This window comes from Colossoma macropomum, unplaced genomic scaffold (genome assembly GCF_904425465.1).
Source record: "Colossoma macropomum unplaced genomic scaffold, Colossoma_macropomum, whole genome shotgun sequence".
In the NCBI taxonomy this organism is placed as follows: domain Eukaryota; kingdom Metazoa; phylum Chordata; class Actinopteri; order Characiformes; family Serrasalmidae; genus Colossoma; species Colossoma macropomum.
The window spans coordinates 18,380,907-18,405,123 of record NW_023494798.1 but is presented as its reverse complement, the minus strand read 5'-3'; the positions used below and the strand labels follow the sequence as shown (position 1 = coordinate 18,405,123).

The 24,217-nt window shown below is 38.2% G+C and overlaps 1 protein-coding gene across 1 annotated transcript in view; it reads left to right on the top strand.

Moving 5' to 3' along the window:
- The first annotated feature begins 17,221 nt into the window (after positions 1 to 17,221).
- Positions 17,222 to 24,217, top strand: part of cracr2aa (calcium release activated channel regulator 2Aa) — a 34,512-nt gene continuing 27,516 nt past the window's right edge. Inside the window, exon 1 of the mRNA XM_036585612.1 lies at positions 17,222 to 17,404. The gene's annotated coding sequence lies outside the window, so the exon portion shown is untranslated. The remainder of the gene's footprint in view (positions 17,405 to 24,217) is intronic.

The following is a 24,217-nucleotide window of genomic DNA, read 5'->3' as shown; positions in this document are numbered from 1 at the left end:
CAGTGAGCGTTTTATACCAGAACTGAACATCAATATGTGTTCAGTAGTCACATCTCTAAAGTACAGTGATCAATAGTCATCTAGGCCTATAAGAACTGTTATGTTAAAGCTGGCATTTCTCAATTATGATCTAGACACACACACACACACATACACACATGCAGTAAGGAGGCATATATTTTGGGAAAATGAAAGAATAATTTATAGCAAACCAACACAAATGCTTGAAAGATTAAAGGAATAGTTAAGTGAAACATCAGTTTTACACTTTACACTTTATCTTCCACTTATCCCAAATGTAGTCAATCAGTCAACATGTTTTGTGTCCAAATTTTGCATGGTGCTGGACCTACAATGCTAACATTGCCAATAAACACTAGAAGTCAATAGTCACCCAAATCGTTTCTGTGAACACATCCCCAATACTTCTCTCTACCCACCCAAACCACATCCAGGTCTTCATTAAGGTCATGCAGATTGTCTATGTAGTTTAGGGCACCATATGACTTACTGTGAATTATAAAAATGAACAAAACTCTATCCTGTAGCTGAAGCCAGCCTTTTTAGACAACAAGCGTTGTAACAAAGTCTGATTGCCTTTCATAGACACACGTCATGCAGGCATGTAGACGCTACAGATGATTCGCAATTTTTGATGTTGCCTCTTATAAATGACTATTAATCTTAAGTGTTCAGGTGAAGACAAGGACATGGGAAGAGGGGGTGCTGAGGGGGCTGCAGCGCCCAAAGATTTCAGAACTGTTAATGTCTAAAAAATAAATACTACTACCACTACTACTACTACTACTACTACTAATAATAATAATAATAATATTAATAATTCTGATTATTATTATTATTATTATTATTAATAATAATAATAATAATAATAACAATAACAATAAATAAAAGATCTGAACTTTATAATAATTTTAGTGTAGTAAAGATCCATGTGTGCTTGTTTTAGTGTGGAGTTTGTTTTTATATTTATATACTTTAAAAACCTGCCATAGCTGTGTGTTTCATTTAACATTGCATTTTTATTACAGCACGCCAAATCTTTTCCCTTGACAACTTTTAGGCAATGTGGAAGTACGTTGCTGAAACACAAGCAGGTTGAGGTACAAAGAGGGAAAGTGTATGCAGAGTTATAGGCCAGTTATGATCTCCCGCTCAGTGCGCGTGTTAAATCTCATCGTGTGCCTGTGGGAGTGACACAATTTTTTTACCATATCTACAGATCAACAATCTGACTGGTCACCACCGCTTATTTGCATGAAGTTCGTCCAGAATGAGAGAGCAGAGAAGATGACATCAGTGATTTGACGTATCAGTTATATGTGTATAGCGTCATCTCTCGAATCATTGTAGCATGTAATGGCACATTGTGTTTGATGTAAATTAACAAAAAAAAATCAAATGAAAAAAGGTGAGTCATTTTTCATGACATCATTATTTACATCACGCATACACACCTAAAATTGCAGCCCCCTGAACATGAAAACTTCCCACATCCCTAGCTGAATATGCATTTCTAAACAAAAACAACATTAAATCGTCATCTAAAGAGGCTGTGTTTTTATAGTTCATAGAAAGCCAAAATGTGCTCTGAACCACATCTGGACAACCTTCATGAAGACCTGGATGCAGTTTGAGCAGGTGATGAGAAGTCTGAGGGGTGTATTTATGGAAAAGATTTGGGTTTTTACAGAATGAATTAAAGTGGGTAAATTTTTTCACTCACACAAAATCTATTCCTTGTATAAAAGTTACATTTTGTGATCTATTGCCATACAAACATCTGCTAACTAGGCAAAAGAAAAAAATGAGGCTTTAGAGTGTCTGGGGAAGGATTTCTCTCTAGATACTTAATTTTTGGCGACTTCCACAGCCTGCTATTTTGATAGCCTGATTAATGCAAAATATGTTTCCCAATACCATTTAGCTTCCTTAATCTTATTTACAGCCTTGTTGACCATCATTTGACAGAGATCTGCTGCTTGGACGGAGTGTTTGCCTTTGATAAATGTGTAATGCTCTCACCAGCTGATGAGTTGTGCTGCATAAGAATGATGGTGCTGAGCACCTGACGGCTGAATGTGGACATGTGAGTCCATTTATTACATGTCACTATATCATTACAACTGGATTGCTCAGGAAACACAGGCAAAACAAACTCAGCTGCTTTCTTTCTTTCAGTTCCAAAGCAAAGCGATTTTCAAGATGGTTTGGAGTATTTATAAGAATGAAAGGCAATTGTGTGTTGTAACGAGAGCACAGTGATGGTCAGATGTGAGTCTGCAGAGAACAAAGCCCTGTGGCTGAGGGTGGATGAGATGACATTCTTTCTGCCAGTGAAATTTAGGCTCACAAATATATGCAGCATATCTGCTTTACAGTCTTCATGATTAAAGCATTGACATTCAATTGCACCTGGAAAAGCATAACACTGGCACATTCTCACATACATGCTCTCCCATCTGTGTCCACGCACACAATCCTAGCTGTACGTAAACAGTTGTAGCTTAGTCACTTTTCTTCTTTGTACAAAGGAGACATTGATGGTTCTACACACTGCATTGGTTTAGGCTCCAAAGTTAGGAATGGCTGAGTATCACGTATTTTCTTGCTGATCTGATACCAGCTAATAGCAAGGCTAACATCCTGATACCAAACCTGATACAGGTGCTGTTAATAGTCTTTTTGTATGTGTAAAATGGAGAAGGGGGCATCAAAAAGCTAGATCTGAAAGTTTTTGCATTATTAGTATTAATATCTTGTTACAGTAGCCATCAAATGCAATTTGCAAGTTCTGTCTATGTGTATGCTGAGATGAAACAAGTTAGTAGAGAATAATTTTAACACATATATATAACACATCAAGAAATGTGCCCCATATTTTACTAAATTTATCAATGGATCCCAGTGTGCAAATGTAGGTAGTTTGTAATCAAGACAGCTTTAGTTGTGCTGTGATCCCATTTCACCCCTCATTGCTCACTAGCAGCTCAACACAGAGTCATAGTGACAACAGAGTAACAGTGAAAATTCAATTTAATTATATTAGTCATGATCATGAGGCCTGCAGAAAGAGGCTGCATAATTTGACCGTTTAGTGAAGTGAAATAACTGTATTTGATCTGCCATTCCAGAACATTCACTCCATCTTACGTGGTAGTCTGTGCTTGTTTGAAAGAGGGTGAAAGAAAAAGTAGTTCCTGTCCTTAAAGAAAACACTTAGTATCAATTTTCATGTGGGGATGGATATCGATTGGGGATAAAACAGAAGCATCAGGTTCAGGAGTATCGATACTTGAGTGTGGATCTGCGCACCCCATTCAACACAAGTGCTGTTGAGCAGAGAGATCTAAATCATAAACAGACTGTGGAAAACAAACTGCTCAGCAATACTTTTAGAAAGATCACTACAGTTGCTCAGCCCATTAGACACAGTTTCAGTCACTGATTCAGAATAACAACAGTGTGTAATGCAACTGTATGCAAAGCTCACTAAAAAAGAGAGACATTCAACCATTTTGACAACGCATCTAATTCATCTTTCTCCTCCTCCACTTCTTCTTTTCCTTTTCTTACTCTTTCTTACTCATGGGGATGTCACTGCATTTGTTTCAGACATGTGTTAGAGTAATTGGTCCAACAACAATGACAGACTGGCAGAATTTCAGGATGGCTTGTAACTTCTGTTTTCTATCATCCAACTGTGTCCCCCACGGAGCAATCATCCACACTATATTAAAAACGAGGGTTGTCACTAAGCAAGTATGTTCTTCTGTAGTGCACAGAGACCTTGACAGTTTTTGTAAAGACTCGGTCATTTCATTATACTGACAGATTTAGGGTCATAATTAATGTTCCATTTTTGGAAGCAAAATGTCGGTGCACGTCCTCTACAGCAGGCAGTTTGTTATACACATTAAGATCCAATGACATAACTAAAAGAGATGCTTTTGAAAATAGCTAAACTGCAATGGAACCATTCAAATTTATATGTATGTATCACTGCTGTCAGAACAGAACATCATATCTATATGTGTGTGTGTGTGTGTGTGTGTGTGTGTGTGTGTGTGTGTGTGTGTGTGTATGTATACAACCCCATTTCCCAAAAAGCTGGGACGCTGTGCAAAATGTAAATAAAAACAAAAGTCAACAATGTGCAAGTCATTTAAACACTATATTACATTAAAAATACTGCAAAGACAACATATCAAATGGTGAAACTGAGAAATTTTTGCCCTTTTTGATTTCAGTGCCAAAAACACGTTCCAAAAAAGTTGGGATGGGGGCATGTTTACCACTGTGTTTCATCACCTCTTTTTTTAACAGCACTCTGTAAGTATTTGGGAACTGAGGAGACCTGTTGCTGTAGTTTTGAAAGTGAAATGTTTTTCCTTTCTTGCTTAACTTAGGATTTCAGTAGTTCGAGGTCTCCTTTGTCATAATGTTCCAAATGTTATCAGTGGTGACAGGTCTAGACTGCAGGCAGGCCAGTTTAGCGCCTGGACTCTTTTAATATGGAGCAATGCTGTTGTAATACATGCAGAATGTGGTTTAACATTGTCTTGCTGAAATAAGACCGAGGAAGTCATCGTTTGGATGGCAGCATATGTTGCCAAAATATGTATATATCATTCAGCATTAATGGTGCTTTCACAGATGCGCCAGTTACACTAGTGTGCCCTAATTCTCCCCTATACCATCATGAATACTGGCTTTCGAACTGTGCACTGATAACAAGCTGAGTGGTTTTTAGCCCGGAGGACACAGTGTCCATGATTTCCAAACTGAAATTCAAATGTTGATTCATCAGACCACAGGACACTTTTCCACTTCACCTTCGTCCATTTTAAATGAGCTCAGGACCAGAGAAGGTGGTGGTATTTCTGGATCCTGTTTATATATGCTTTCTTCTTTGTGTTTAAGAGTTTTAATTAGCATTTGTGGATGCAGAACTGTTTTCACAGACAGTGGTTTTCAGAAGTATTCCTAAGCCCATGCAGTGATTTCCTCTACAGAATCATGTCTGTTTTTAATGCACTGCCGCCTGAAGGCCCAAAGATCATGGCCAGCAAATACTGTTTTTTGGCCTTGTCCCTTGCATACAGAGATTTCTCCAGATTCTCTGAATCTTTAAATGTTATTTTGTACCGTAGATGATAGAAAGCAAAAGTGAATTGTTGCACTATTTGATCATGCAGTCTTTCACAGAGTGGTGAACCCCTCCTCATCTTAACTTCTGAAAGACTCTCTGGGAAGCTCATTTTATACCCAATCATGTTATTGACCTGTTGCCAAATAACCAGCAGGTGCTTTTTTAAGCATTACACAACTTTACTAGCCTTTTGTTGCCCCTGTCCCAACTTTTTTGGAATGTGTTGCTGGTATCAAATTAAAAATGGGCATATATTTTTCAAAAAACAATAAAATTTCTCAGTTTCAACATTTTATATGTTGTCTTTGAAGCATTTTCAATGAAATATTGGGATTAAATAATTTTCACATCATTGTGTTTTTTTTTGTATTATTTACATTTTCCAAGCATCCCAACTTTTTTGGAAATGGGGTTGTATATGAAAGTACCCAGATACCCATTCTAATGAATGAATTCTGCTATTTTAAAGTGCACATACTGCTGATAGCACAAGCACAGAAACAGAAAAGCATTGCCAATAGAATGGGACACATGAGCCTGAGATCACCATGCACAATGCCAAGCATCTGCTAGAGAACTATAAATCCCCCAGGACTGGGCTGTGGAGCCATGGAACTGTGTTCTCTGGAGTGATGGAGCACCTTTGGGATGAGCTGCAGTCGCATTTGTGATCCAGAACTAATCATCCAACGTCAGTAGCTGACCTTACTAACACTCTTGTGGCTGAATGCAATCAAATCCTCACAGCAATGTTCCAACATCTGGTGTAAAGCCTTCCCAGAAAAGCAGACACTGTTACTACAACAAAGGATGACAATAATACTCTTGATTTTAGAAGAGCAGTGGATGAACATATGTCTACAAACCTTTGGACATATAGTGTATGTACATGTATACGTTAAGTCATATGAAGTTCACTAAAGATAAACTCTAACTACTCTTTCTGTCAATGACTCATGTCACATATGGCAGAAAGACACAGACTCTGTTCCTTAATTCCCTATCTAACATCCTGGCATCACCGTATCACCATTTTGTTGCGTGTAAACTGCTCACAGCTCATAACATTAACAATGTCCTCTGACACTTTTCAGCATGTTTTAAGAGAACTGGCAGGCATTAGGTGCCAGGGGTAGACACTTAGACAATGGAAAGAATGAGGAAACGGCACATGTGGTGGAAACATATCACTTTGTGAGACCAAAGAAAGATCCCTTTGACTGGCATCAATTTTTCAGTTTCATCATCTAAAACAGTGAGATTTTCTGCAGTACAATACAGGATCGTAATACATTTGATTCATTTTGCACTGATGAGACCAACTGTTATACGTGATTTGTTTTAGAAACAGTTCTGAATATCTGATCATGAATAAGCGAAGCTGTTTTGTTAATACTAATAAAACTGTTTATGTAGACTCAAGTTTGTAATTTGGCTTCAAACGTGTAAAGCTTAAGGCCATTGCAGTAGTAAAAGAAAACAACAGGTTACAAATGTAGAACGTGGAGATGATTTTGGACCTGAACTGTGTTGAATAACATCAACATGCAGTGCAAATATGCTTTACAACACAATAAGGTTAGCGCTTTCTTTAACAGTCAAAGAACTCTGGTATACAGTACTGTGCAATAGTCACAGATCACTCTTCACTTGTTTAATTTCCAAGCTTAAAGTAAAACTTATTCATTTTTCAGGCAAAAAAGGCAAAAGACATACATTCAACAGAAATTTACATGAAAAACACTGAGCATAATGGCAAAATGTTGAATACTTAATGTGTCAGTACGGAAATCGACCTCGAAAGGTCTTAGACATTGGTTGCATTTTCAGCTTCTAACATTCAAGTAAGTAAGTAATCCCAAACACACTCGATGATGTTGAGATCTTCTTTTTATTTGTTTCCTTTTCACAGTAACTGCTTCTTGGCAGCTACACATTCTTTCAGACCCATGGTGTTGAGGATGGACATACGCACCTGTGGATTTTTTCAGATTTGAAGCAAGACTGGAGCTTGATTTTCTCCTGTGTCTAAAATTGTTTATCTGATGGTGACAGTTTGGATGGTTTGATATCCTAAATGATATCACTGAATCATTTTTTGAACTGCAGTTTTGGAAAATGTTCTAACTGTTTTAGACTTTTTTCTATTGACATTGCCCTTCCTTATGTAAGTGGATTATCTTGTATCTAATCTTCTTATAAATGTCCCCTGAAAAATTAATAACTTAGACTTAATGGTTGTTTTAACTGGAAGTTAAATAAACAAAGGGTAGTCTCAGACTTTAATACAGTCTGTCTTGCTCACTAACTCTGGGTTTGATTGAGTGATTTTAGTGCATAGCTAGAACTGTTAAAATGGGGTGGCCAGGTTAGACCCAGAGATTTCATTTTTTGGGTAAAAAACCAAATAAAATAGCACTACTGCTATAAAATGACGCAAAAAGCAATGCATTGTTTTTTTCTCTGTACATGACTAAATCTGTCCATCCTTTCCACATAAATAAATAATTACAACAGCACAATTATTGCCAAAAGTAAACTGAACAACGTTAACATTAAGAAAAAAGTTTCACGTAGACAGGGTATAGTAGTTATTTATTTAGGCCTCACTATACAAACAATAAGAAAGCTAGCCAGAAAGCACTGTTTAAGGTAAGAGAGAATAGGCTGGCCTAGCTTTAGCAAAAACTTATTCCACAGGTGGGATCTAGCCCAGATCATATGCATGTATTCACATTCCCATGAAGTTAGCAAATTAGCCTGTCACAGCAAGATATGCTAATTATTAAATGCAGTATCATCAGACTCTTTTAACTGACCGGTAACCACCCTGATGGCAGATTTTCATTGTAACGCTTCACTGTTTACATATGGTAGGTAGGATGACTTGTTGGTTGACTGTCTCACTTTCCATAACTGGGGTGGCCAGAATGGTGCTCATGTTTCACGCAAGGAGGACACTGGCCAATCTTGCCTGCCCCGTGGCTATGCCTCTGAGCATAGTGTGCTTTATCTACACAGTGGTGTCTCTGTATTTGGAACAAAAGAAAACTAAATAAAAAACAAAAAACCTATACGGTGTCATATAAAAAAAAGCATATGGATCTGCATGAGACTTTTAGCTCTGGATAATCAACACTGTCTACAAATTTCAAAATAAAATACTATTTCTCCCCAGGTTAGCATACATTTCTTCAGGTGGAGTCTATTCCACTTGTCACTTGGAATGTTTATATTATATATAATATATATATGTTTACAATAAATCTCAAAGGCATGCTAAAGTACACACAGATGTAGTTACCTCAGTGTGTTAAATTCTGCACAGTTCTGTATGCTTCATGTTTCATTGTTAAATGGTCAAATGGCCCTAACAACAAATGCACGGTTTCCCCCTTTTTTAGTGTGATAAGAAATATCTATAATCTGGTTCTTTTCGTAAAGCACACACTGCATAAAGGCATTGCTTTCCATCTCACAGTGCATTATTCATAGCTAAACAAAACGGTTCAATTACAGCATGTGGACCTTGCCAGCTTCAAATTACACTTACATTTGAACAGCTTTCAAAATAAATATTTATGTCTGCCAGATATCCCTAATTTCTGTGTAAACCCAATAACTTTGAACCATGGCTGTTCGACATTTCCTGAAATCAACAATCAGATGCTGATCTTTGCAGAATATCAAAGATTTCAACTCCTATTAGTGAGAATGATAAATTACTCGTAAAATGAGGGCTGGGAGTCGTAAAACAACTTGAATCCACCAACTCCAGTGACCCAGGTAGCTTTCCTACAGTTTAACAGGAAATATTATCCAGCAGAGTGAAGTAATGAGCAGAAGAAAATACAATTATCATAACATGTAAAGCCCAGGCAACTTTGGAGAGGATACCAGGCCTGAATCGGCTCAACATGGCAATAATTTAATTAACAACATATGGCAGATTCTATAAAGAACATAGCGTATTCTTTTTTTTCATGCTGAGTCATGTTTCGGAAAAAAAAGAATGAAACTCAAGAAATTGAAGAATGAAACTCAATGTCTACATCTACATCGCTCTAGATGCCTAAACCCAAAGTAAAGTTAATGTTACTTCAATGAAATAATAAGTAGAGTTAAAGCACCTTCTTAAAAACCATCTTGCTTAGAAGTACAACAGTAGCAGCTCAAAAACATCTTAGTTAATGGTTCAGTTTTTAAAGCTCATTTAAAATCAACATGCCCATTACTGTACAAAAAGATTAGACTAGACTTAATTGTCAGTGTGCATCGAACCAGAAGTGCAAAAATACAGTATTATTTACTCATGAAGTGCAGGAAAGTAGCCATTTTTGGCTATAGTATGTACAATTAAGGATGACAGAGTGGTAAAAAAAAAAACTATAGTTATTGCAAGTATAAATACATATATACAGAGTGACTAGAGAGAATGCACATATAAAATGATAAGAATGCAGAGTAAAAACATGTACAGTAACAGTCTGTGCAAATGTGAATAGTGCAGTGATAGACTGTACAAATTTGAATAGTGCAATAATACTAGGACATAAAGTACAGTAACCGTGCAAGTGAGTGCAAAGATTCAGAGAAGAAGCTCTTCCTGAGCCTAAAAAGAACAGATAACTCTGAAAATATGAGCATTAAAACAAAAAAAGAGGAGGACAAGCAGAAGTACTGAATGACTTAAAGAACCGCAATGGAATATCTATCAGCATAGGAACTTCTAGGTGATCTCTTTTTGATGTACTCTTCAACTAAAATAAATGATAACCTTAAAAATTAAAAAAAATTAAAAAGTAGACCACTTTTCTCACAAATATAAATGAGTAGCAGTATGAATCCATCATAATTTACATATACAGTGACAATTATTCATTTCTGTATTGATTGGTCATAAAATGTGATTTTATTGATTTAACTGGTTGAACCTCTTTTATCAGCAAGCGCTTCTAGTAACTGTGGATCAGACCTGCACAACGTTGAAAAAGAATACTGGACCATTCCTCCTGATAGAACTGCTTCAGCTCTGCCATATTTCTTCGGATCAGCTCTCTTAAGGTCATTCTACGGCATCTCCATTGCATTAAGGCCTGGACTCTGACTGGGTCACTCCAAAAGGAGGATTTGATTTTTTTTGAAGTTATTCTGTAGTAGAGTTACTTTGATGTTTGGGGTCATTGTCCTGCTCCATCACCCAGCTTTTGCTGAGCTTCAGCCATCCTGATAAGAGCCGGTAGGATACCTTGATCATTTTTCTCTTGATGATGGCAATCAGCCCATTTCCAGAGCCAGCAAAGCAGCCCCAAATCACGATACTCCCTCCACCATGCTTCAGCGTTGAATGAGGTTTTCATGTTGGTGTGCAGTGCCATTTTTGCGCTATACGTAGTGTTGTGTCTTGTTCCCCCTGAACAACTCAACCTTACTTTCACCAGTCCTCAAAATATTTTCCCAGTAGTGTTTTGGAGTGTCAAGGTGCTCAGGTGTGCTTTGTTTTTTTTTTGGACACCATGCCAGTGTCATGTTTTTTTTATATGGTACACTAATGAACAGAGATGTTAACAAGTTGCAATGATTTCTACAAGCTTTTAGCTGTTACCCATCTTTTTTACTTCATTAAGCATTCTGCATTGTCTCAGGAGTGATCTTGGTTGAATGCCCACTTTTAAGGATAGTAGACACAAAGTGTCAAATTGTCTCCATTTATGCACAATTTGTCCAACTGTGGACCAAAGAAAACCTCACTGAGGTTACTTTGTAACCCTTTCCAGCTTTATGCAAATCAATAATTATTGATCGTAGATCTTGTGAGGTCTCTTTTTGTGAGGATGGTTCACATTAGTAGATGCTCCCTGTGAATAGTACACTCAAAATATTGGAGTGGTTTTTATAAGTCAACAAAGCTCTAACCTCCACCTCCAATTTCATTTCATTGATTGGGCTCCAGGTGTGTCATAGAGGCTCACATACATTTCCCAATCTTTACTGTTCTTCATTGTAACTTAAATTAGACCAGATCATATTTAAAGATGACTTTATACATGAAGGCAGGTAATTCCAAAGGGTTCACCTGCCTTTTCTAGCCACTGTAGAGCACATGGAACTGAGGAAATGTTACTGTCCAAAACTGGTAACAACCTTCTCAAAAACTCTGAATACAAATATACAGACAACCAGAAATAATCATCATGCTTAGGAAATAGGGACCCTTCACATGCAGCTATGATCATTCCAGCACTGTGATGTAAGGGAATATCTTTTACAAGGTCATTTACTACAATTAGTGCAACCTAATTAATATAAGTGATTCAATTAACTATGCTGAAATTAATTTTAAATGGAAAAACGGATGCATGAAAGTCTTCTTTACTGCTTCACTGCTCGGCGGTATTCAAAATGGCATGCCTGTTGCGCAGTAAAGCATATTATGTGTTGTGCAGGCCATGCTTTAATGGTATTACAATCTTTTCTCTGATGAATACAAGCACATACCGCACATGTGCTTGATTACAGAAGCTCAGATTTCACATTCTGTGTCTGATTTATTACATAAAGTATTGACCCTCAGTTTTTAATATCACCATTTAACTGTTACATGAGTTAGGATATACGAGCAACTTGAGCAGACTGTAGATTTTGCATCCATGGGAGCTGTGTGAAAAGGCTCTGCTTTGCCAAAAATAACTGCATTTTTAATTTACTAACACTCAGCAGTTCCATAAAGAGCACTTTTATACATCAATAATACAGTACAATAAAAACCTAAGCTGCTTTATGTTTACTTCCTTCAACAGATTTACAGAGTCATCTTCGGTTGAGTGGGCTACGGATTACACTTGTGTGGAGTATGTGGAGAACGCTGCATAACAATCCAACAGCGACTGCCATGGAAGCTAAAGAAAAGCAGAGGAGGAAAGGAGAAAAAGAGTAAAGAATGGGATTTCACCTGTGGCTGGCTTCATGGGGAGTTCCAACACACATAAACTGTTTCATTCAGTTTAACAAAAGCCCTAAAATATTTATCTTCAACAGCCCACTGAAATGATCAAAATAACACCTGCAGTTCATTTCTACATGCAACACTAATGCTGAAGTGGGGGAAGTCAGAACATTTGGTTCTTCTCTATAGCGAGAGTGGGTTGTTTAAAAGACCTGTTAGAAAGCGAGCCAAATATTAGATAAAAAGATAATGTTTTCACTTGCTTAGGTTGTGCTTAGGGGCAAATAAAGAGTGTCTCCTACGTATGTCTGACAATGCACTCACCTACAGCATTAGGAAAAGACTCCACACTTCATTTTCTTCAAATCACACACATGCATGCACATATATGCTTATCATAGCGTCACTGTCATAACAAAACCACATATGTCCAAAATGTCCAAAGAGTTCTTTTTTAGTGTAGTGGGTAATAATGCTTCTCTTTCACATAGTACATGCTTAAAAAGGATGATTCTTGAATAAGTCTTTAGTAAAGGTAGTGTTGTGGTGAGCTCTACATAGAAACTTTTCATGCTTAAATGGTTGTTTGCATGGTGAAATTGTTTTTCGAATGGTGAGATTTTTGAAAATGGTTCTATATAACATCAAAAGGGGTTCTGCTATTGTTATGATGTCAAGCTTCTAATAATAGAAGAACAATAGAATAGAACATATATATATATATATATATATATATATATATATATATGTATATGTGTGTGTGTGTGTGTGTGTGTGTGTGTGTGTGTGTGTGTGTAGTATATATATACACTGTATATATACATATCTGAAGAACCATTTCACCATGCAAAGAACCAAGCATGAAGTGTGTGGAGTGGGGTTCAACTCCCTGCTCTGGCAAGCACACCACTCCATACCAGTAAAAGTCTTTGGGTAAGACTTCTAATGCTACCACTACCTCTCTAACACTATCTGCCAAATGCTTAAATTAAACAAGATTTTAGAAATGTTGGGTCTGCCAGTCCATTTAATGTCCCCACAATGTAAAAGGAGGTGAGTAGAGAGCCTATCACTAAACGTTCCTGGTTTGAAGGGCCTGTGAAATGTTTCAAGGCCTTATAGCTGGTAGCCTGTAGGGCTACCACAGCAATGGAAACCATATGTTCTCAAGGGAGACCAGTAGTGAATGTTGCTTACATGCAATCATGTGTAATGACTCTTTTCCCATTGCAAGAACTCTCTAACTCTCTTTCATGTAAGATTGAGAAGAAACAGTGCATTTCAATCAGTGTGCTTTTTAGACGCCTGCTAATGAATTGCTAATAATACGTGTACACTAATCTGAATTGGATCCAGCCGAGGTTTTTGGACCTTTGACAAACAGTAGGGGCAACTCTGCTTTCTTATCATAGGAGGATCTGGCAACCCATTCTAACTCAGGCTCGTTGGAGATCAGGCTGAAAATGGAGCGTGTAATTACCACGGCCTGTATCCGTTTTTTGATAAAAGGTAGTGAAAGTGTTCTAAATTACAAGGCATGGTTTTGTTTTGGACACAGACAGAGTACGGGGTTCAAATGTGGACACTAATAAGTAATCAACAGGCATGATGATGATAAGAGAGCATTATCTTACTACTCTAATAAGTGCCTTATCCTCTCACAGAGAATTTAGTGACAAAATATACACACTGATACCACAAATGATACAAAATGAAGTGCTCATATTGAACTGCCCAGTTTTTTTGTCTTTCTAACATCTAATTTCATATGAACAAAAGTGATTTGATCTGTTTGGCAAGGAAAAGCTATATGCAATCAAGATCTACAACTTGAACTGGAAGCACTGGTTCAAATGATGGTATTTCATGAATTCTGAAATAAATTCAGAGCAATCAGTATACATTCCATTCTTTAATACATACAATGAAAACAGGTAGTTGCCCACCAATGAGGAGAATGTCTTTAATAAGTAGAGTCTGCCACCAAGTGGAACATCAGTGTTAGTACAATCTCATAAAAACTGAAATAAAATCTTCATTCCATGTTGGATCTAAAGAATAATTTCATTTGTCAGGCTTTTCAGGTGATGTGCTATATTACACTGTTAGGGTCTGTGCAATTTTTTCCAGGTGAAAAGTATGTATTTGTACCTTTTCATAACCGAATGTTTTAAAACAGAACAATAAAATAAAAAGCCTGGAGATGAGACGGGGTGTGTGGAGTCATTACAACTTAGACAATATAATTTCAGTGGATTATGGTACAATTATGTTCTCTGACTAAAGGTACTGAGATGTACCTGAGGGTACCACCACAGTGACAAAAGGGGTACTGTCCTAGTGACAGTTTCGTACCTTTATTTCGGAGAGTGTAACATGATGTTTTCAATTATAATAAACTTCACACATGGACTGTCAGTACCAATGAAACAATATAGAGAGGAAGGATTCTGGAGATGGAATGGTTTACTGCTGTCAGTATGGAACAAAGACTTAGGTAACAGTAAAGAGAATGCATTGGAGGTCAAAACCAACTCAACCTAAAACAAGAAAACTAAGAATTGTGACAGAAATTCTGTTGAGAGTTCATATGTTAACACTTAGGATCGGAAAATTAAGCATATTGTTGCTGTCAGAACAAAATCCTGTATCCCCAGAACGGAAAATAACCTTTTCAAAATAACTTTCAACCTAAATTAATGTAAAGAAATTTAATTCCAAGCAGGTCTAGACCATTTCTATTGGTCCATTCATTGTGTAAAGGGCAAAAACTTGGCAACTTGAAACAAAAAGGCATAAAAATCAATCAATTACAAGGGAAAATATTAACTATACTGTCACAGAAATTGATGGGGGAATTGATGGCCCATACAATACTGCTAACTCATGGGACTCCCATGATAGGAGAAATTATGTCCCTGTACTTAATTAGAACATTTTACACCTCTCCTTCATCTTTCATTGCAGATTAGTGGACGACATTAAATGGTATGACTCTAAATGTGACGTCAGTTCTTCCACGGTTTTATACCCATGCAGTCTGGCCTATGGCTGCTCTCTCGCTCTCTTGCTCTTTCTGTTTTTCCTCTCTGCTTTTGGAAACGGCTCCCTTGAGTCCAGTTTTACTGACACTCTGCCCAACTTCAGAGGACCCACGGAGTTCTTCCTCCATTGCTGGGTGTTAGTACTGGAAGCGTGGGATACTATAAACCTTCAGTATAGTGAAGAAGGATGGAGAGTTTAGGCCTTCTCAAACTTGTTATAAGTTATATAACAGATGGGTAAGTTGAAAACATTTTCAAAAAAACAGAAGAATAGAATCAGCCCAAAATATGCAAAAGATATAGTTTATGCGAATCTGATTCTGCCAGAACTAACAGAATGCACAGCAAGCAAGCAAAGTTTATTTATATAGCGCTTTTTACAATAAGTGTTGTCACAAAGCAGCTTTACAGAAAAATCAGCATTACAGAAAAAAAAAAATCCGGGTCCAAGCCCCCATGAGCAAGCCAGTGGCAACAGTGGCAAAGAAAAACTCCTTAAGAGCAGGAGGAAGAAACCTTGAGAGGAACCAAGACACAGAAGAGGAACCCATCCTCCTCTGGTTGACACCGGATAGCAAACATTGTTAGTATAAGGTATTACAAAACGGGGAAAACAGGTGAAGCAATGGTTAATTGGATTAGTTTTAGAATTTGATTAGTTTTATCACAGCAGTAATGCTACTCAAATTAATTAACCTGGTTACTCCATAACACCCATAAAGCAAATTATGGGTTAATCATTATCAAAAAGCTAACAAGTGCGTGCACATGAGCTCATTGTGGCTTGGCTTCTCTTTTGTCTGCATTTAATCTCAAGGCTCTGTTTCCTTCAGCATAGACTTTTTGATTAAGACCTTGGCTCTGAAGTTTAAAGGGGCATTGATGCCTAAAAGAAGTAGTTCATGTTATTTGTCATGTCATGTAATATTCTGTAGCACATCATTGCATTCCTCAGCCTGAACTGTTTGATACAATTTATGTTTTTGTGTCCTTTTTTGTATTTTCATCCATCAGTGTTCTTTCACTACAATACCCAGCGTGTATAATAAAATATAGACTTGATATTCAAGTAGTAACTACTTGTCTTCCTTCAATATTAGCTAGCTTGCAGAAAAAAAACTCAAAACAGACCGTCCTCATGTATTTGCCCCAAAGGTCTTGTAGTTTTATTTTTTTTTCTAAAGTTCACACAAAGGTTTCCTTGTCGGTAAACAGGAACATCGCATTCTAAAAACTGTTGTGGCACCACTGTAGAAAGCAAGCAGACATAGTTCTTCATTTTAGTGCTCCTTTAACAATGTTCATTGTTCAATTACTACATCCATATATGTGTATGTGTGTATTCACAGTGTTGACCGCCACTTGCAGAATGGGCGTGCAAGGCAAAATATGCCGCACGCTCCGCCTTCTTGAAGGGGCATTTGTGGCTGATATTGATGCTGTTGTTATTTTTGTTGGTTGACTTAAAGTGTGGACCTGTCAAGGATGTTTCCTGCCTTCCGCCCAATGAACGCTGGGAACCCCCCGCAACCCAGGAGGATAAGTGCTTGTTCGTGCCTGCTTGAGAAAACTCCAATAAACAACAAGCAAAACAGAAGGTGACCACACACCACCCTTCATTTTTTTCTAACAGAAATACACTTAGACCTCTAGACGTTCAAGTGACTTAATATCATTAACACATTAATACAACCTCTGGGGCTTATAGGTGAGGCCTTTTCGCCACAGCTGCAGGGTGAATGTCCCTAGTGACTCCAGAATGGTCCCGCGTGTCCATGCTTGGAAATGAACGCACGTGCAGTGTGTATTTTCACATATTTCACCTCGCACGGCATTTGGACCAATCAGAACACAGCAGAGCGAAAACACTCGAACCTCCTCGCGCGTTACTTTGTTGCTACAGTAACGGACGCTGCGCGCGGAGTGTGAGCCCCTCCCCCCGGCGAAGGGCAGCGGTTAGAGAAAAGAAGTCAACCAGCTTTAGTGACAGAAGTGTGAACTGTGTGAGTAAAGCGGTTGAGAGGGAAACTAACACTAAGAAAGATGTTTTCGTTGTTTTGTCATTTTTAAATAAATGACTGAAAACAGACTGAGGTATCCGTCAATTTTGCGGGGTTTGGAACTAACTTAGCAGCTGTTTGCTGAGAAGTTGTCTGGACAGGTGTCACCGTAGCGGAAACGTTACTGTTAATCCACGTGGAAGACGGGAGATAGCTGTCCTGTGGACTGGCAGAGTGATAGAAGGTAGGCTGACTGGTTTATCAAAGTCTTGTGGATTTACTTGCAGCCATGAGGCGGATTTTATTCTCAAGCTGCGTCCAACACCACCCCATACCCTACATATCATACGCACTATCGTAATGAAGGTGCTAATGGTGGTGTGCTAGTTTGACTACTTTGTCAGTATGCGGTTTTGGACGCACTCCGGTGTCCTTAACGAGTTATGGCTGAACAGGAAGTGCAACGTAAGTTGTGTCCCTGTAGCCAGAGTCTCCCACAGGGCTACGTGTCTGTGTGTGGGTGATGGAATCTGCCTCTGCGATGAGAAAAAAGAGGGAATTTAAGATAGATTTCTGACAAAAAAGTCTTTGCAAGCCACCCTGTGAGTTTCTCTCCCTCTCTCTTTCTCTTTTTATCCTCCTTTGACACCATTAATGAGTGCTCACCTCAGTATCACCTCTTTGGACATTTGTTTCAAGGCAGTTGGTTAGCATTTTGCTGATATCAAGGAAAAGACCATTGTAATGAAAAGACTTCTCATTATGTGACAGACAGAAGTCATTTTGAGGTTTAGGTCCTTATTGGAGATTTCTAGGAAGTGAATGTTTTCTTTGGCTGCTGTTGAACTGGACAGACTTGAAATAGCTCACCTTTAGTGACACAGTGCTGATATGACTGGGCAGGTTCTGTTTGTGTAGTGCCAGCCTCTGCTGGATTATGTCATAAAGTCTCAAGTAGTGTTTGAACAAACCAGCAAACCCAGGGCCTTTGTTGTTCTTTGGCCTAGTTAAAGTTTTGTGATGAATGAAAAGTCTGGGAAACTCTTGAAGTCTTAATCACCAGCAACAGACCAGTTTACTAGGGAAAAAAAAGAAAAACAAAATTAAAAGCAGGCAGATCATCCTGGGGGCAGTTTCTCAGACCTCAATTAAGCCTTAGCGTAGACCAGGGTAGAATTTCCAATGGTGGTTCACAGTTGGCACAGTAATTTAGTCCAAGACAAGGCTTAATCCATGTCCAGGCAACTAGCCCTTGGTATTTAGGAGTACTTCAAAAGAGCAGTCTGTGTCTGATTCTTTTTAGTTCCAGAAACTCTTTGACTGCCTGACTGGCTTTTATTTTCTCTTTTGTGCAAGCTACAAAATGCTCAAATCAATTTTGTATTACGTCACAAATTAGGCCTGCTGTCACTAGGCTTCAGTATGCTTACATGAATTTTTTGTTAAACTCACCAGTGAGGTCAAACACTCATTTAATAGTGTCAGAAATGGGAAATACGTCATGTTGAAGTTCACAGTGACAGAAAATTGTTCTAGGTGCTGTTTCATTTTTCATTATTGTTTTATGGCCAAAGTCAAGTGATGAACATGGTCACACCCTGAGAAGTACATAGACTACTTCATCCAATCAATGACCTTTTACTTCAAGTTATTTATTCTTCTTACTGTACATAATTTTTAGATGTGAAACTACTGGCTGATAAAACCAAGGTTGTAATAGACACCATTTATTGTGCATCACATGCAACAAACTCCAAAGCCTGACACAGTCAAAGAAATCTTGTTATGCATATAGCAATTACTATGTTCTCTTACCCTAACAGGTTGCTTCCATTTGGTGTATTGTGTACAGTACCTCGCTGCACTCCAGGCTGTATTACACTGAAAGCCAACTAGCGAGATAAAGGCTTTATGCAAAGCAGGAAAGATATTTGGGCTGTAAACACTGAAGCAAGCCCAGTGTGTAAGTAATTGGCTGTGAGACCAAAGAATTTCCCTATAGGTCACCAGGTTTTAGGCTTCACGGTAACGTCTTAAAAATGATGGCACCACTTTTGGTTCCTCTCAGAACCTTTCAAAGGAACCATTTTGTAAATGAGATGTGTGAAGAGATATTTTTAAAGTTTAAATAACCTCTAAATTCTAGATCCAAACAAGGGCTGTATGTCCAAGCCAGGAATCATTTTGGAACTTTTATTTTTTTTAAGAGTGTTTTCAATGTATTATGTATATGATACTGATGACTTTGCAGTGAATAGTTGTAGTTATTGGCCAAAGTAAATGAGATGGCATTTTGTCCATTGTGGTAATATTCAGGCAGGCAGCTTTCAGGCCTCTGCTTTTGGTAAAATTTTTATACTAAATGTAAGGTCAAATGTGTATGCATATGCATTCTGTTTCATTACTGCTGACCACTAGTGGCAGCGCAAAGCACAGTGGATGCCTACACACAAGTCAAGATTTTATATCTGAAAGTCAGGTAGTGAGTGTAATGCAGCCAGTAATATAAATACCCTCTTTAGATTTGCATTTTGCTTCAAGACACTGTCTGGTCTTGCAAGTCACTATTTCCAGAGATGTTGGAAAAAGCTTGCAGATGTAACAACTATAAACGATACTCTGAATGACTCGTTTTTCTCAACCACTTGCTACTGGACACTAGCTAGCATTTATCTTAATGAAAAAAAGTTGTTTTCTGTGAGACTGAAGACTGTGAAAGATGTGGCCATCTAGCATAGTTTATACATGAGATGGTCTGGTCCATGGGTGGAACACCTGAGGCTCAGATTCAGCACTGGCCTTGGCCTCATTTAGGCTAAGCTACCACTCTCTATCTAACCACTGAGCCTGAGCTTGTTTTTCTTACAGGATCCAGAGCCCCTGAGTTGCCAGCCCACAGGGATTATATAAGGGAGCTGGTTCTGCCATAGTCGATAGCCAATGCACCTGGTTCCATGTGAGTCTTTCTCACATGTGCAGCCAGTTGCATGGGCTATTGATTATGGAGGAACCAGGTCATCATGGCCTGAAGTGAACGCTTCTTGCATACCTGCATGGCTTCACTGAAGGTTTTTCCAGATTAGATGCTTTGTTCCAACCTACACTGTCTGAGTGTGGACACTTATATGAAGCCTTAGTGAAGACCTGTGATATTATGTTTGAAGGACACCAGGCACTCCCTATCCATTACTAGTTGAATTAAGCTTTTTGCTTCCATCTGCACATATGGAACTGTTTTCCAGAGAACTCCCTGATGTCCCACCTTCTGATATTTGGCTGTATTGCAAAGAGTGAGGCAGGTTTTGACTTTTCTGGTTGATGGCCATTGGGTAGTAATTATTCAGTGCTATGCTGGCTTTAGAGTCTCACCATCAGCCTTTTTTTCAAACATCCCCCACAATGTATGGTCCTGTGACACTAGGTTTCACCTCATTTTGTATCTTCATCAACTCAAATCTTTTCGACATTGATGGCCTCTGAGGCACATGCAGTGCTTTTCAGAATATCAGTTGAGAGTTCTTCCTGTTCACCACTTGTGATGGCTACTTTGTGCTTACTGAGAGAATGTAAATGCTCCCCTAGCTGGAGGATTGGGTCATGTGTACCCACACAGAGTCAAACCTTGATGAACACACTGGCTCTCCTGGGGCATTTGTCAAGATTGTAGTTACATGCTTTTAACCTGACATTGAGACATTTTCTGTCAGTACTGCACCATGGCTCAGACAACAAGACTGTGGTTTTCCATAACCATAGTTGTATGAATTTGGAATGATCACCACAGCTGTCAGTCACCCAGAGTGTGCGAGAAAGGGAAGCAGGGCATTTGTATAACTGTTTCCATCACACAGTGTGATTTTGTAGGTAGGATCTTGGCTTGTATGCATGATCACACATTCATTAACTACCACTGTACTTGATTACATTTTTAACTCCTCTTTTACATCTACACTGAAGCATAAAATGAAACATGATGTGTAAAAAGAACAATGTCTACTTGCTCTGGTAGATGCCTGAAACCACCACCTTCTAACTTTACTAGTAAACCCGTTTGCTGCTGTATAATTGTGGCACTTTTCTACAGGCACTGAGGTACAGCAATGTTTCCCCTATCATAAAATGGGCTGGACCAAATGCACAAGTCACCCAGTTTGGATGAGAGAATGTAACTTGTAGGCTAATGTTTGCTCTGTGGCATTTGGTTTTTATGTGGTATGTGCTTATTTTTTGGCGAAAGTCAAATTTATTGCAAGACAGTCCTCTTCGATACATCACAATATCTGTGTAACTAAAAACAATAATAGGCAAATATCAGGAATTATGTATTTATTAGTGCCTATTTCAGTGAATTTGACAACCAATGTGAAACAATGTACAGCACAGCGCAAAGCTTAGCTTCATGCCTCTTTAACACACATACCCTGACTGTCATCATTCCAATATAAATTAGCCATAAACCACCAGAAAGCAGAACAGTTCTGGGATTAAAATGTCTAAAGGTAGAACACAGCTGTGCATCACTAAAATCTTTTCCAACTGTGTAAACTTACATAAAAAAAAAACAAAAATTAATACAAAAATGTATATTAATGTAAAAATATACATATCTCTCTCAAAATACCGGTAGCCCTCCGAGATGTAAAAGAAAGTTTTGCTTTAAAAACTGTATTAATTGTAGGCTGACTTCAAGCTGTGGCAACATTAACTGTTTTCTCAACAACCAGATCAGGATGATGACAAAGAAGGTGGCTATGCATGTTCATTTTGTTGCCTGTGTACTTTATTTTAACGAGACAGTTCTTGCAAATCACATAGTCTTTGTCTATTTTATTTGTCTCCTCAATGCTGTGAAAGCCAAAGTGGGGCCAGACCTTCAACTTGAAAGAGGACGGTGCCTGTCTGATTTGTTTCCCTCCGTTGCATGCCATTTCTCCTCTGTGAGTTTCTTTTTCCTCACCGCAGGTTTACCCTATTCATTTGATTAGCACCTTAGCGTTACCATGGGGAATCATGAAGCAGTGAATATGGTGAGTCAAATTGGAGGGGGAGTCCATTTAGAGCATTTACAGTGCATGTATGTTTTAATAAATAAATTGATATTGATAACTTCACAAAAGAAAGCGATACGATATATCACCATATCGATATTTTAGCCCACTGCTATTTTCTATTATTTATTTAATTATCTACAGACCCCGTATCTGGAAAGGTTCAGTTTTTTAAAGTGCAATAAAAACAAGAATCTGTGAATAGTTATTTCTCTTAATTCTTTATTTAACTAATAAAAGTACAAAGAAAAGATTTAGAATTTTTTTACCAACCATCTTGATTGTATTTTGTAAATTCAAACAAATTTAGAATTTAATGCCTGCAACACACTTAAAAAGTTGGAACAGAGGCATATTTTACCATTGTGATACATCATCTTTCCTTTTAATTACACTTTTTAATCTACTATTTGTTGCAGGTGCAAGTGGAATTTTTTTTGGCCATTCTTGCTTGATACAAGACTTCAGCTGCTCAACAGTCCATAGTTGTTGTTGTCTGATACTCCTCTTTATAATGCAGCATACTTTTTGATTAGGAGACAGATCTTGACTGCATGCAGGCCAGTCAAGCACATACACTCTGTGTCTATGAAGCCATGTGCAGAGGCCTGGCATTGTCTTGCTGAAATAACCATGGACATCTAAAAGCCCAATATATATTTCTGCCTCAATGATGCCTTCACACATATGCAAATCACTCATGCCGTGGACAAGGACCCCCATACTGTGACAGATGTTGGGTTTGCACCTTTCGTTGCTAAAAGTCTGGATGGTCCCTTTCATCATTGGCACAGAGAACTGTCCGTTTTTCTCAAAAACAAGCTGAAACATGGACTCATCTGACCGCAGCACATATTTTCACTGTCTTTTGGATCAACTGAGATGAGCTGGGGCCCAGAGAACTTAGTGGTGTTTGTGCATAGAATTGATATGGTTTTCTTCTTGCGTAATAGAGTTTCAAGTTGCATTTCTTGAGGCAGCAGCAGACTGTGTTAAGTGACAATGGTGTGGCTATATTTAACACAGTAGCATGCCAGTTTCTCATACAGTGCCATCTAAAGGCTCAAAGGTCACACACATTCAACAGTGGTTTCTGGCCTTGCCCTACACGGACTGAGATTTTCTGGATTTCCTGAATCTTTTTACAATATTATGTACAGTAGATGGTGAAAGACCTAAATCTTTGCAATCTTACGTTGAGAAATGTTCTTTTTGAACTGTTTGACAGATCCCTCACAAAGTTTGGCACAAAGTGGTGAGCTACAACCCATCTTTGCTTGCCAAGACTGAGGCTTTGATGGAATCTCCATATATATCCTATCTTGACAACCTCACCTGTTACCAGTTCACCTGCTTGTTGTGTAGTGTTTCAAAATGGTGTTACTTGAATATTCTATAAACCTTGAACTTTTGAGTGCGATCAAAATTTGTTTATATTTACTAAATACAATCAAGTTGGTCAGCCAAAACATTAGAAGTCTTTTCTTTGTACTTTAGACAGTTAAAGAAAAAGAATTCAAAAGAATAAAGAAATCTCATATTCTGTTCTATTGTATGTAAAGATGCACTCAATTCAGATCCCAAGTCTGGTACAAATCTGATCATTGAAGTAGCAATGTGATATAGCGTTGTGTGGCAGAAACAAGCTGTCTTATGCCAGAGGAGCAGTGTCTAGCTAACCCTACTCTCAGTATGCTTCTAACAGAGCCTATCTAAATCTAAACAGTATTTAGTGTTAGTTTAAGTAACTATTACCTAGTGATAAGTGTCGATCTTGTCACTTAAATGCAATATCGGTATCGGTGATGGGGATACCGATACATATGATCGATACCACAAAGCAATTTCTGATGCGTGCATGTGCGCCAGTAGTAACGTAACAACAAGTCAATAGTGTGGGATGACAAGCAGCAGTAAAAATGCTCATGGCAGAATCTGTAATAGCAGTTTTTAGTATAAAGAACATGCTAACGGATAACATGCTTACCTGCCTCTTGTCTGGTGCTGTG